We start from the raw sequence: 12,452 nt of genomic DNA, 5'->3' as shown, positions 1-12,452 counted from the left end.
TAACTTTTCATGCCTCCTGTTTGTATCATGAAGTAAAACTCTCTCCACCCCTTTTACAGTTCATCATTATGAGCCCTCCACCGATGATTTGTTGGACCCCTTATGTGGAGCTAAGTACAGCCCTTGCATGGGGGGCGGTTAAAGCTGGGTACACAGTTGAGGACAAAAGTTAGCTTGTCAGTTGCACTTGTCCCGTAGCCTTTGTTGTACTAACTTATGTTTCATCCCGAAGCACTTCATGCATGCTGTTCCTTCAGCATTTTCAGACTTCGTATGCTTTATACATTAAATGACCACAAGGGCTCAAAATCATTTCCCAAAGACAGAAACCTGAGCAAACCTACCTTCAACACCACAACTGTTGGGACGCTATCAGGGTGTTTTCCATAACTCTTCACATGTTTTTACAGCGAGTTTTGTTTCCCATGGGTGGATAGCGGTGGTTACTGAGCAGGGACATGGTGAGCCAACAACAGAGTAAAACCCAACTTCTGGTTCTTTTTGTAAGCGTCGTGCAAGTCTGGCTGCCCTGGATGTTGAATTGCTCAAGCTGTGACAACATGTCGTGTGACAGCACAAGCATTCCCCTGTGCCCCCCTAAACTGGAGCTGGTGAGAAGCTGAGTTTAGTCTCCAGGTCCATTCAGCTCTTGGCCTAGCCTAGCAAGGGATTGAACCCAACACTGGATTTCACACAGGCCACCAAAGAGCCAGCAGATTGCCACAACTACCAGTCACTACGAATGTGGCTGAAATTTGAAGGGGTGTTCCAGATGTGAAAGGTTCTGTAGCCCACTTCGCAATCCCCTTTGCCAGGCAATTCCCCGAAACTTCACTGTTTATCTATCTTACATTGTGCTGGGGAGGGAAAAGAGACCTAGCAGAAGATTTCCCTTGTTCCTAATAAAGCTAATTTCCCCTGATAGAGCTAGTGTTCTTTCAATTTGTGCCTTCCAACATCAGTGAGAGACAGAGAAAGAAAAGAGGATCCAATGGTTTTTAAAATAGAAAATCCAAAAGATGAGATTTCTCTGTAGCATGTTTGTTTTGGTCCTGATGGGTCATATTCAACAATTAACATCATCCCCAAAGTGGACCCAAAAGTGTCCCCATTTTCTTGAAAACTGTTTTTGATGTTCATTAATAATTGCATCATAATCTGTCCTTCCTCCTTGGATGTTGACTCAATTTTCAGTATCTCAGTAAAATATTTCCTTACCGATCAGATGGATAGTCATCCACTTTTTATCCTCTCTGGAAACATGCAAGCTGGAGGCATCATTAAGCAAACAAAGAGCATGGATGGCAGACATTTTTTCCATAAATAACTGAGCAGACTTCAGAGTTTGCTATTTCCTAGCAAGGTCAAATGCACAGCCATCTTCAAAACGGGCCGGAGCCTCTTTGAGAAAGAAAGTTCTGCCACTATGCCTGCTTCCCTTAACCCTTTCAACACAACTGAGATCGGGGCCATGCTGAACAAGTAGACAGGTTAGGTTGGTTAGTTCTTGTGCTGTCATGAGGATAGGGTAGAGGCCACCAAATGCATCATGAGCCAAAGAGTGCTGGCCAACTGTTTGAGAGAGCAGGACCTGTTTAGTTAGACAATGGAGCTCTTAATGTGACTTACCTTCATATTATTTAATGTTTTCGATAATTCAGAGATGCTTCAACTGAATGGTGTCCATCTTCTTTCCAGTCTTGACACTCAGTGGTCATGTTTCAGTCCCAAAGGTCAGCTTACCGACTACTGAAGCAGCGTATATCCTCTGCTTCATCTCTCTGCCTATCTCTCCTGATTGCAAAAGAAGTTCTTGAGGAGGTGCCCCACTACTGATGATGCTTTTGCAGGGTGGACTTCAACTTCTCTCTCAATGCCACCTATGTTGTCAACAACAGAGCAAAGGAAGGTGAAATACCTGACTCTCTCTGCTGGGTGGTCGCCCACTAAAATGCTAGAGCCTGTAACATGTTCAAAATCACTGACTGGAAAAATTTTGGTTTTACCCCAATTCATTTTCAAGCCAACTTTTGCCGCTGAGCTTTCCAGGGCTTTAAATGCTGCAACTAGCTCATCCACTGATTCAGCCACGAGCAGCATGTCAGCAGCAAAATGGACAATGGTGAGAGGTTCTTGTCATTAAGGCCTCTGTCTAAAATGCATTTACTTAGTGTTGGGCCAAGCACATAATCTGATGGCATTGAAGAGTTCTGGGGTGACAGCTCATCCTGGCTGAACGCCTGACTTAATTCGTAAGAAGGTGATTCTTTCCCCATATACGAGAACACAGCTTGAGGAATCATCAGAGATGGAGCATTCTACAAAGCTTGTCGGAGATGCCGTAAGTTTCAAGATCAGCCAAAGCGATTCCCTGTCAAGGGAGTCAAATGCAGCCTTGAGATCCACCAATGCAATGTGAACCAGATTCTCCTGCCTTCTCAATAAGCTGGCACACTGTGAAGTTTTGCTCCACTGGGGGCATGAAGCCAGCTTGTTGTTGTCTTCTCTTGATCCTTAAGATATCAGTGGTTTGGGCCTATAAGGTAGAAGCAAAAACTTTCCCCAAGACAGACAGAAGAGTACAGCTGCAATAGTTAGAACAGTCTCATTTGCTGCCTTTGCATTTCCAAAGTGGCAAATTGTCTTTTTGCCAGTCAGATGGGACCGCCTCTGTTCTCCAGATGATATTGAACAGCATCTGCAGCCTCAAAAGAACAGCAGATAGGGCAGTCACAATAAAAACACTGCTCTAAGGGATCAGTTTCTGCAGAATTTAAGCTTTGAGTTTTACAAAACATTCCAGCCCTGAGATTGTGAAGAAACCTTCCAAATGTGACCAGATGCAGTGCTGTCTTCCTGAGCCTGCAGAAAGACAAACAATATCATGAATTGTCACTGCACAGCTCAATTTGGATTAACCCTGAAACCTAATGATGAAAATTAAACATCCTTAACTATTTCACTACTGATCATTTTTAGTATTAACATACAGTTGACGTGGACAGAGCTGCGGACATGGGTAGATCTGGAGTAGCTGTCCCAATTTTCTAATCTGACACCTGGTTTGAGAACACATCCAGTATATTGTAATTTAAAATAATTTGCTTCTCTAACTATACTCAAGTTAGGCTTAAAGGGCTATAGATAAGAAATGTTTTCTGTATTCTTATTGTACTTAACTTCTGTGCAGAATATCATTGTCCTCTATTGTTCAAGTGTATATCATAAGCCTACATTGCTGATAAATGACAGAGGTTCTCCTTTAGCTCAAATGGAAGGGGCTTGTGTTTGCAGAGAACTGAGTTCTCAATTACTATCACCATGAAGTTCTGAGCAGCCCTGGTGTTGAGTATGGTGACAACAGTGAAACTCTAAGTGATTGTGGTTTTGCTAAAACATCCCTATTTTCCTCTACAGGCAAATCAAGCTATAGTTTTGCATTTCAGGCACCCTTCCCAGCCACCTTCTGCTTTCATTTACACACAGCTACACCTGCACTTCTACTGACAGACTAGGGAAGCTTTTATAGCTTTGCTCCTTGCTGACCTGGAAGTGATTGATTGATAATTTAGTTAGAAAACAAACCCCAAAGCATTTATTGTTACCAGCGAGTTTTACCACTTTCTTTTGGGCAATTCATGGGACAATGAGATTTCTTCCACACCCAATCAGTTAAAATAGCCAAACCCATGAAGGAAAAGAATGTTGATTCCCCCATCAGGAAGTTAATTCTTGTTGAACTTGTCCCAGGGACAATAGCTACTATAAAGCTGCAACAGGTGACTGAATTGTTGCCCTAATGAAGTAGAGGTGGTGTTTGATGTGGAGCAGGTAAAGGTTTGTTCCTGTTAGCTGGGGTTTTTCCTAACTGTGGTAAGATTAGTGCACAGTAATGATTTTACTTGTATTTGTGTCTTGGAATGTAGTTATTTTGCAAGTGGGTAGACTTGCACGGGTTGAGTAATTTGAAGGTTTGTTTGGGCATTTTTATAGGTTCAGTGGTGTAATGGTTTCATTACTGTTATGGGTCACTACTGTATTAGAGATTGTATGGATTCCTGACTCCAGTATGTGGTTGGTGAGTGATGGGGAAAGTACTTATTTATTTGTAACTGTTCATGTTAAATCATGTACCTCTTGTTCTTTATCTGTGGCTCTTGTCTGCAATACTAATCTATTTTTAATGCTGGTTACTACTTCTGATACTGCTGAGTCCACTTAATTGGGATGCTCTTTTGGCTGACTTTTTAGTCCTCATTAAGTGGCATTCCTGACTGACTAAAGATGCTATTTTAATAGTAATATGTTCCTCTGGAATGCTGCTGAACCTGTTCTGTTCATGGCTAGACCCCTGATGCTGGGAGGTGGTATAGTCTGCCCAGGGAAAGGGTTTGACTCTGCTCTTTATGGAAGATAGTAGTTAGGAGTTGCCTAGCATAGAAGCCCAATACGTGGAGATGATGTGGAGGGAGCAATTCTAACCCTGGAGACCAGTGCTAGGGAAGTACTCTGCTCAATAACTATATGGAAGTGAGCCAACAATGTGATGCTGTTGCATGCAAAAAAAAAAAAAAATCTAATATTCTGGGGTGTATTAATAGAACTGTTGTATATGAGATGTAGTTGTCCCACGCTGCTTGGCAGTGGTGGGGCCTCAGCTGGAGTGCAGTGCCCAATTTTGGGTATCCCACTTTAAGAAAGATGTGGACAAATTGGAGAGAGTCCAGAGGAGAGCAACAAAAATGATCCGAGGTTTAGAAATCCTGACTTATGAGGAAAGGATAAACAAACTGGGCCTGTTTAGTTTTTTTTGGGGGGGGGGACATGAGGGAGAACCTGATCAGTCTTCAACAATGTCAAAGGTGGTTTATAAAGAGGATGGTGTTCAGTGTTCACCAAAGGTAGGACAAAAAATAATGGCCTTAATCTGCAGCAAGGGAGGTTTAGGTTAGATATTTGGGAAAACTTTCCATTGATAAGAATAGTTAAGCACTGGAATAGGCTTTTAAGGGAGGTTGTGGAATCCCTGTCACTGGAGGATTGTAAGAACAGGTTGGACAAGCACTTGTCAGGGTTGGACAAGCACTTGTCAGGAATGGTCTAAGTATACTTGGCCCTGCCTCAGAACAGGGGGCTGGACTAGATGACCTCTCAAGGTCCCTTCCTGCCTGACATTTTTATGATGCTATAAATCAGCTGAAGCTGTTCCTATTAAGCAGAATTAACATCCCTGTTAAACAGCAGTCATTGCTACTATTGGGCTTAAATTGCTTCCCTAAGAATCATCCTAAATATATGACTTTCCCTACTAAATGTGTCCTGTATTTGTCACTAGAGACATGACTTTTCAGTGTCACTTGCACATGAACTGTCTGGATCCATAATGTTCAGTGATAGGACTGTCCCTGCATGTTCATTGTGGTGTTGCTTTGGAAAGTATCCAGCCTAGCAATTGGGCTCCCCTGCTGTTGACGCCCCTACGCGCACAGGTAATGCTTTGTATTTCTGAATGCAAAGCTTGGACAGTCCTTGGCAATTTATACACAACCTTGTGCTGTTTGCATGTGAGGCTACCAAACCTCTGAACATGATCTCTCACTCAGTGAAACGACAGGGTTGTAGGATCAAGATAAACCCATGTATGTTTGAGAAATCTTCTATTGTCTAATCTAAGACACTGGAAAAAGGACACTTGGGAGTCTTGGACTAAATGCAGGATTTCTGCACATTGTTCACAGCCTCTGTTTTGGGAGTGGGGAATGGAAGGAAGAACAATGTAAAATCGAAATCTGCAGATGTAGTATCTAATCTGCCACAGAATCTTTTACAGTGAATAACTGCAACAAAACCCGTATTTCACCCTTACAATAATGTGTTGTAGGTACAAATCTGCATTGGCTAAGGGGGATAGAAAGACAGTTGTGCTGACTAAAGGCAGCCGAGAAGCAGTACAACCTGGGATTGTCAAGCGCCAGTAGAATCCCCATGCTTTGGTGAAAAAGATACTTTTTTTTTTTTTTACAGCAATCCTCAAAGGGCCCAGTCTGGATCAGGACGCTATTGTTCTAGGTGCTGTATGAACATAGGTTTAAAAAGTACTTGCCCCAAAGAGCTTAGTCTGAGGCCCTGATACTGCAAACGCTTAGGTACACGCTTAACTTTAAGCACCTGAGAAGTCCTAGGAAAGTCCATGGGGGAATATGTACAATCTTAGTTAAGCACATGGATATGTGTCTGCAGGATTGGAGATTAATTTAAGATGAGATGCAACAAGCTTGTAACAACAGAAAGGAATCCAATAAGGAGATATTCATCCTATAAAAATTGAATAACTGATGATGGCTAGAAAATAAAACTGGTCAGTTTGGATTCTTTTGCCAAGATGAGTAAAAAGTAAATCATTAAATCCTTTCTGTAGTAGTAACCTAGGCAAAGGAATCTTAAACATGATTTGAGGATGCTCTTTAAGACAGCATGGCAAAGAACGTAGAGTTCCATAAATGTAAGACAAAATGTGGCAAATATGTCTAGTGCATTAAATGTGATCAGACCGATTTTTCGAATGACATGGCATATGTTGTTTGACGTTTCAGTACAGGTGAAACCCAAGAATATTGAAGTCTAGGTTAAAATCAGTGTATGTGCAGAGGGGGCGGGGGGAGATATGAATTGTCTGTTTCCAGTATGGAGTCTCTATTTGGTATGGCAACACCCATTTTTTCATGGGGTGTGTGTGTGTGTGTGTATATCTATATATATCTCCCTACTGTATTTTCCACTGCATGCATCTGATGAAGTGGGTTTTAGCCCATAAAAGCTTATGCCCAAATACATTTGTTAGTCTCTAAGGTGCCACAAGTACTACTCGTTCTTTTTGCTGATACAGACTAACACGGCTACCACTCTGAAACCTATTGAGGAGGTCATTTATAAGAGTAGTAATAGTCCATCTGAGGTGTGATAGGTATGACTGAATGACTGCCTGTTGGCATGGAAACAAACTAGTGTGAACAGCCTCCCTGCAGGGCTGAACTGACTGATTGTTAAAGTGAAGTCTAATCTCACCAAGGATTTTCCCTCTGCAAATGGAATTAAACAGTATAGGATTGTCTGTAACCAGGAGACCTCCAAATGACTTTGACTGCTTCCCTGTCAAAAGCACTTTAGTTGTACCGCCACTTAATGAGGTCATTCTGAGAAAGCCAAAATGGGCTATGCTGTTCAGTGAGGCAGCATGATCTGGTGAACTGAATACAAGTCTGGAAGCAGAAATTCCTGCCTTCTAATCTTGATTTCTTGTGTAAAACATAACCTAGCTGTACAAGGGTACAGCATTTACCTGCCTTAAAGTTACGATGATTGATTGATTTTTGATATATTGAACAGTGCCCTGAAGAGGTAAAGCACTAGATAAATATTAAGCTTTTAGAATACCCCATGGGAATATATGATGTATTCAAATTGTGGCACTCTATAGAGATCCTTGGGTCAAATGGTTAGCAGCAGTTCAGAGGATTAGATAATCATGATCATAGTTTTAGCTAGCACCACTGCAAAGAATAGAAAAGCACTCAATACAAAGACTTGAAGGTGGGACATGATTGTAGGAGGATGGACAGGAGTTCTCCCTCGTGGCATAGCATTTTGGTTAGGTGGGTGCATAGGTGTGCTTGGGGGCCCTGCTTTTTTCAGACATGCTAAATACCCATAGCTCCCATTGACTTTAAGTGGAGTTGTGGGCACTCAGTGCTTCTGAAAGCCAGGCCCTATGCCTCTTTCACGTCTGTGAAGCACCATCAGCCATGACTGGATGCATGATTCCAGACTGCACGGAGCAGTGGTGTTCTCGAATGTGTCAAACCTCATGACTGGCAGGGTTACCTACAGTGAGGGTGTAGCGAAGTCCATAGAGAGCATATTAAAGGCACACTGCCAGGTTAAAATTCAGATATTAGAAGAAAACCCTTACCTGATACCAGTTAGAGAACTGCAAAAAATCACTTCACCATTTATGCAGTTTTAGCCTCGCTTAGCTTGGATAATGAAATGAAACTTAGTTGCACTTTGGTTTGTGGTCACTTTCGCCATACAGTTCTCATGCACTAATGTAATGTTCACATCCAAACAAAGCTACTTGATAAACTACCATAAACACTAGTGATGCACTGCCAACATTTTAACAAGGGGCTCCTACCAAATTCCCCCCAGACCCTGTGACAAGGCCAGTTCCCCAAATGTTATGAGCCTGCAGGCAGGATAGGGTGAGTGCACATGGAATCTATTCATCTGTTTCCCTAGTTGGGGGGCAGGGGAAAAGTGCTCTGGTAACCAAGGAAGAAGACAATTTGGCAAATCAGCCCTTTTGCTCACAATGTATCTCAGTTCCTGAAGGTGGCCCAGAATATATTGCTAGCACAGTGTAGTGCGCAGCATGGATAACTTGCATTAGGAATTGGTATAATTCCTTGTAAGGCAATTGGAGGGTCCTTGTTTGTGAAAAAACTTCTGAAAATGCTATCCAGTTGATCCCATCTGATCCATTCCAAAGACAGGTACCTTGCGGTTCATAAATATTTGTGTGAGCCTCAGGGATATCATCTCTTGCAGGGCTGACCTACTGTTTACGGTTTGACTCCATCAGAGAGGGAAATAGGGTGACCAGATGTCCTGATTTTATAGGGACACTCCCAATATTTGGGGCTTTTTCTTATATCGGCGCATATTACCCCCCACCCCCTCCTCCTGACTTTTCACACTTTCTATCTGGTCATCCTGGATGGAAATCACCTCAGACCTCTTCAGTTTGGCTGCATATGTTTGCTAAGAGGTTATGGGAGCACCCAAGAGCTCCCTCCAGCACATCAGATGGAAACAGAAGAGTAAATGTCAGGGGTAGCAAAGCTTTAGTAATGTAATGTATTGAAGCTGCTGAGAGCAGTTCCAGTAGCTGAGTTTAGCGCTCTCTCTAGATACTGTAGCATCAATCTGCCAAGAGATAGAACACATGCAGCAAAGATTATGGTCCTGAATTGATGGCTGTTGTCTGCTGGTTATGTAGCAGTTTAAATTTCTCTCTAGCCACCAGTGGCAAAGACAAAACCCATTGAAACATCTCAGCCAGAAGTCTAGGGCACCAGTTCAGATTCAGCGCTGGTCAGGTCTGACCGAAAGCTGTTACAAGCTGCTGGCAGTCTACGTGAAGGGAGTTTGGTGCTGAATTAGTTTCTAATGGACAGGTATCTGTAATGAATAAACAACATTTTAAAATTGCCATTTCAGCTGATGTCCTCGTTGGTGTGGCTGTTTCAGTAAAGGGACATGGAGTGTAAAGAAATTTTTCTCTGCCAGTGGGGCAGTGTTGGAAATCTCCAATGCTGTTGCCCGTTGTCTGAAGTGTCAATTTTGTACCAAAACTAGCTTAGCATATCCCTGAGCCTGAATTCCAAGAGTACACCATAGTCCCCTTTCATTCCCATCCATGTTTGCAGTATCACTGCTGTAGGACTGTATCAATACCTGGGTTAAATGTCAGAAAAGTCTCCTTTCTGACTTGACTGGGTGGAAAAGGTTATAACGGGAGCAGCTGGGACATTGTACTGTCTCTGCAAGGAGGGGAGGATTTCTTGTGACACTTCATTCTTTAGCACTATATTCTATATAAAAACATTCAGGTTTCCTATTGGAATCAGCAGAGCAAATCCTACAGGAGAGGTCAAGGCAATCAAATCCATAAACCTAGGTAAGATTAGAAGGGAGGTGATCCCTCCTTCCTATGAGCCCTGGGGTATGGATGGGTCAGTCATCTGGTTCCTGTTCTGGGTGCAAGTCAGAACAATTGATCACATGGCTTGTGGCTTGGCCAATGGCACAATCCAGCCTAACCTTTGTGAACTGGCCTTCAAGGCCATTGAAACCACAAGAGCAAGATGCAGCCTGCTGTGCAAGGGGGGATAAGGAAAAGCCCTGTGGCTCTTCCCTTTCTACTTCTGCACTAGTGACTGAGACTTGGAGGTAGAACCTAGGCCCCTGGCATCTCTGTTAATGGAAAAGACCTTTGCTTTGGGAGGGGGAGAAGAGGTGATCAGGCAAAGCCAGAACACTTGCCATCTCTATTTTGTGGACTCCATCAATGCCAGCTCCATTTTGCCTGCTCTGGAGAAGAGAGGGTTGTGCCTGAGAAAAATATCCTTAAGACAAAGTGGATGAGGTAATATCTTTTATTGGACAAACTTCTGTTGGTGAGGGACAACTCAGAGCTCTTCTTCAGGCCTGTAGTGGAGTGGTCACCCTGCTCCAGTCCTGGAAGGGTTAAAAGCAGCCCTGGAGAGGGCTGCAGCTGGGTAAAAGGGATTAAGAACTGCTGGGGAAGCTGACTGAGTAGCTGATCACAGCTGTGGCCAGCTTAATTAGGGCCCAGCTCGCTCTGATAAGAAGGCTGTGGGCTAGAAGCCCAGAAGTCTCACTTTAGCCCTGGAGCAGGAAGGGTTGAGCTACCTGGGAGCAAGGTACCTGAGGTGGAGCAGTGCTGGGGAAGGGCAAAGGGAGCTGGGGAGCTCCAGCCTGCTAAACCCCCAGGCTGCAGGCCTTGGTGAAGGCCCAGAAAGGTACTGGGGCTGTAGAGGGCCAGCCTGGGAATAGGTAGAAGCAGCTGGTCCTACCCCTTGCCAATGATGAGTGCCCATTAGACTGCAGTCTGCCCCAGTGAATGGGGGCTAGATGATGACTGGCAGTAGCCACTGAGGCAAGGTCAGTTTAGAGGGGTTCCTGAGGGAGGGGAGACCCAGATGGGGGTACTGCTGGGGCAGAACCCTGAGGGAAAGGGGCACTGGGGTCTGGGAGGGACATGGGGCCAGTGGCAGGCGAGACACCAGCCTGCAGAGGGCGCTCCTTAGGTTGGAGAGCTAATTCCTGGGATGATGAGCAGGAGGTGCTGCACTGGTGTGTCCTCACCTTGCTACAAGGCCCTGTGTAGTTCAAAAGCTTGTCTCTCTCACCAACACAAGTTGGTCCAATAAAGATATTACCTCACCCAACTTGTCTCTCTCATATCCTGGGATTAATGTAGCTGCACCACCACTGCATACAGAAATATCCTTGATGTTTTTCTGAAATTTGACTGCATGGGAGAAGAGCAAGAGGATATCCCCAGAAAATGTAGGGGAAATATTGCATTCTGAACCAGAGAGACTGTCTGAAGGGTAAAAGAAATGGGAACTTGCATATGAGGCAGGGATGAAAGGACTCTTCCCTAGAGAGAAGCTCTGCAGGCGAGAATGGAAAAAGTGCTTGTATGGCATGAGACTGTTGCTCTGTATGTAGAGCAGAGCCTTCCCTTTTGGTCTGAGGACTTTTATTTTAGATTAAGGAAAAGGACAGGAATGAACAAGAGAGAGCATGGTGTGTGTTACTCTGTAACAGGCTGCAGCAGCTGAGAACAAAGTGGCTGCTGAAACCCAGTCATGGAAAACTTTCAGAATGTAAAGCAGTGGAACAAAGAAAACAAGGCACCACAAAGTTCATAGCTATATACACCACCATATCCTTTCTCGTCTCTGCTTCAAACAGCGAGCAGCATGTCAAGGGATGGAATGTGGGAACCTGAAGCATTGGTTGGAAGAAAGGCCAGCAGGAAACCCCCTTCAGAACCAGAGAGGAACAGTAAGCAAGGAAACTTTAATACGGAAACCAGGGGAGCTGTCAGAGAGGAAACTGAGATGAAACCAACAGACCCCGAAAGAGTATCAAAGAAAACCAGATAGCAATCCACATGCTAAGTGAATATCATGTCCTGAATGTCCTCCCCCTGCATTGCTGGTATGAGGGGTCTGACTTATCTGTTTAAATGCAACCTTTTTCTCCATTGAGTGAACTCCTTGTTTCTAAAGCACTAATTTGGTTCTGAGAATGATAAACTGGCTGCATGGATGGAAGAGGGGTATACTGAAGTATCTATGGCCTGGCCGACACTTAAAATTTAGGTTGACGTAGCTATGTCAGTCAGGGGTATGAAAAATACACCCCCCTGAGAGCTGTAACTATGACAACCTAACCCCCAGGATAGAGGCAGCTCTGTCAACAGAAAAATACTTCCATCAACCTAGCTACTGTTGCTCAGGAAGGTAGACTTCCTACACCAACAGAAAAGCTCCTTCTGTCAGTGTAGGCTGCTTCTATATGCTATGGGCTCACACCAGCGTAGCTATGAGCATGAATAGGGTATAGTTCATATAGTGTTGATGTACACTATGTAACTGCTTTTGGAGGTGTAGGATTGCAGTCCTGACTAGGTTAGGAGGCTCTGTGTCATCTACCTTGAGATGCACATGTGCTCTGTAGAAGAGTTTGAGAGCATGATGCCTGTAGAACTATACTGGAGATAAGCTTTGAGGTAATAATTGCTTTACCTACTGCTACCTTCTAGTAGTAATACTTGGGATTTTTTATCTGTAGCT

The sequence above is a fragment of the Lepidochelys olivacea genome (genome assembly GCF_965140295.1).
Source record: "Lepidochelys olivacea isolate rLepOli2 genome assembly, chromosome: 15".
Taxonomy (NCBI): Eukaryota; Metazoa; Chordata; order Testudines; family Cheloniidae; genus Lepidochelys; species Lepidochelys olivacea.
This window is presented reverse-complemented; position numbering follows the sequence as displayed.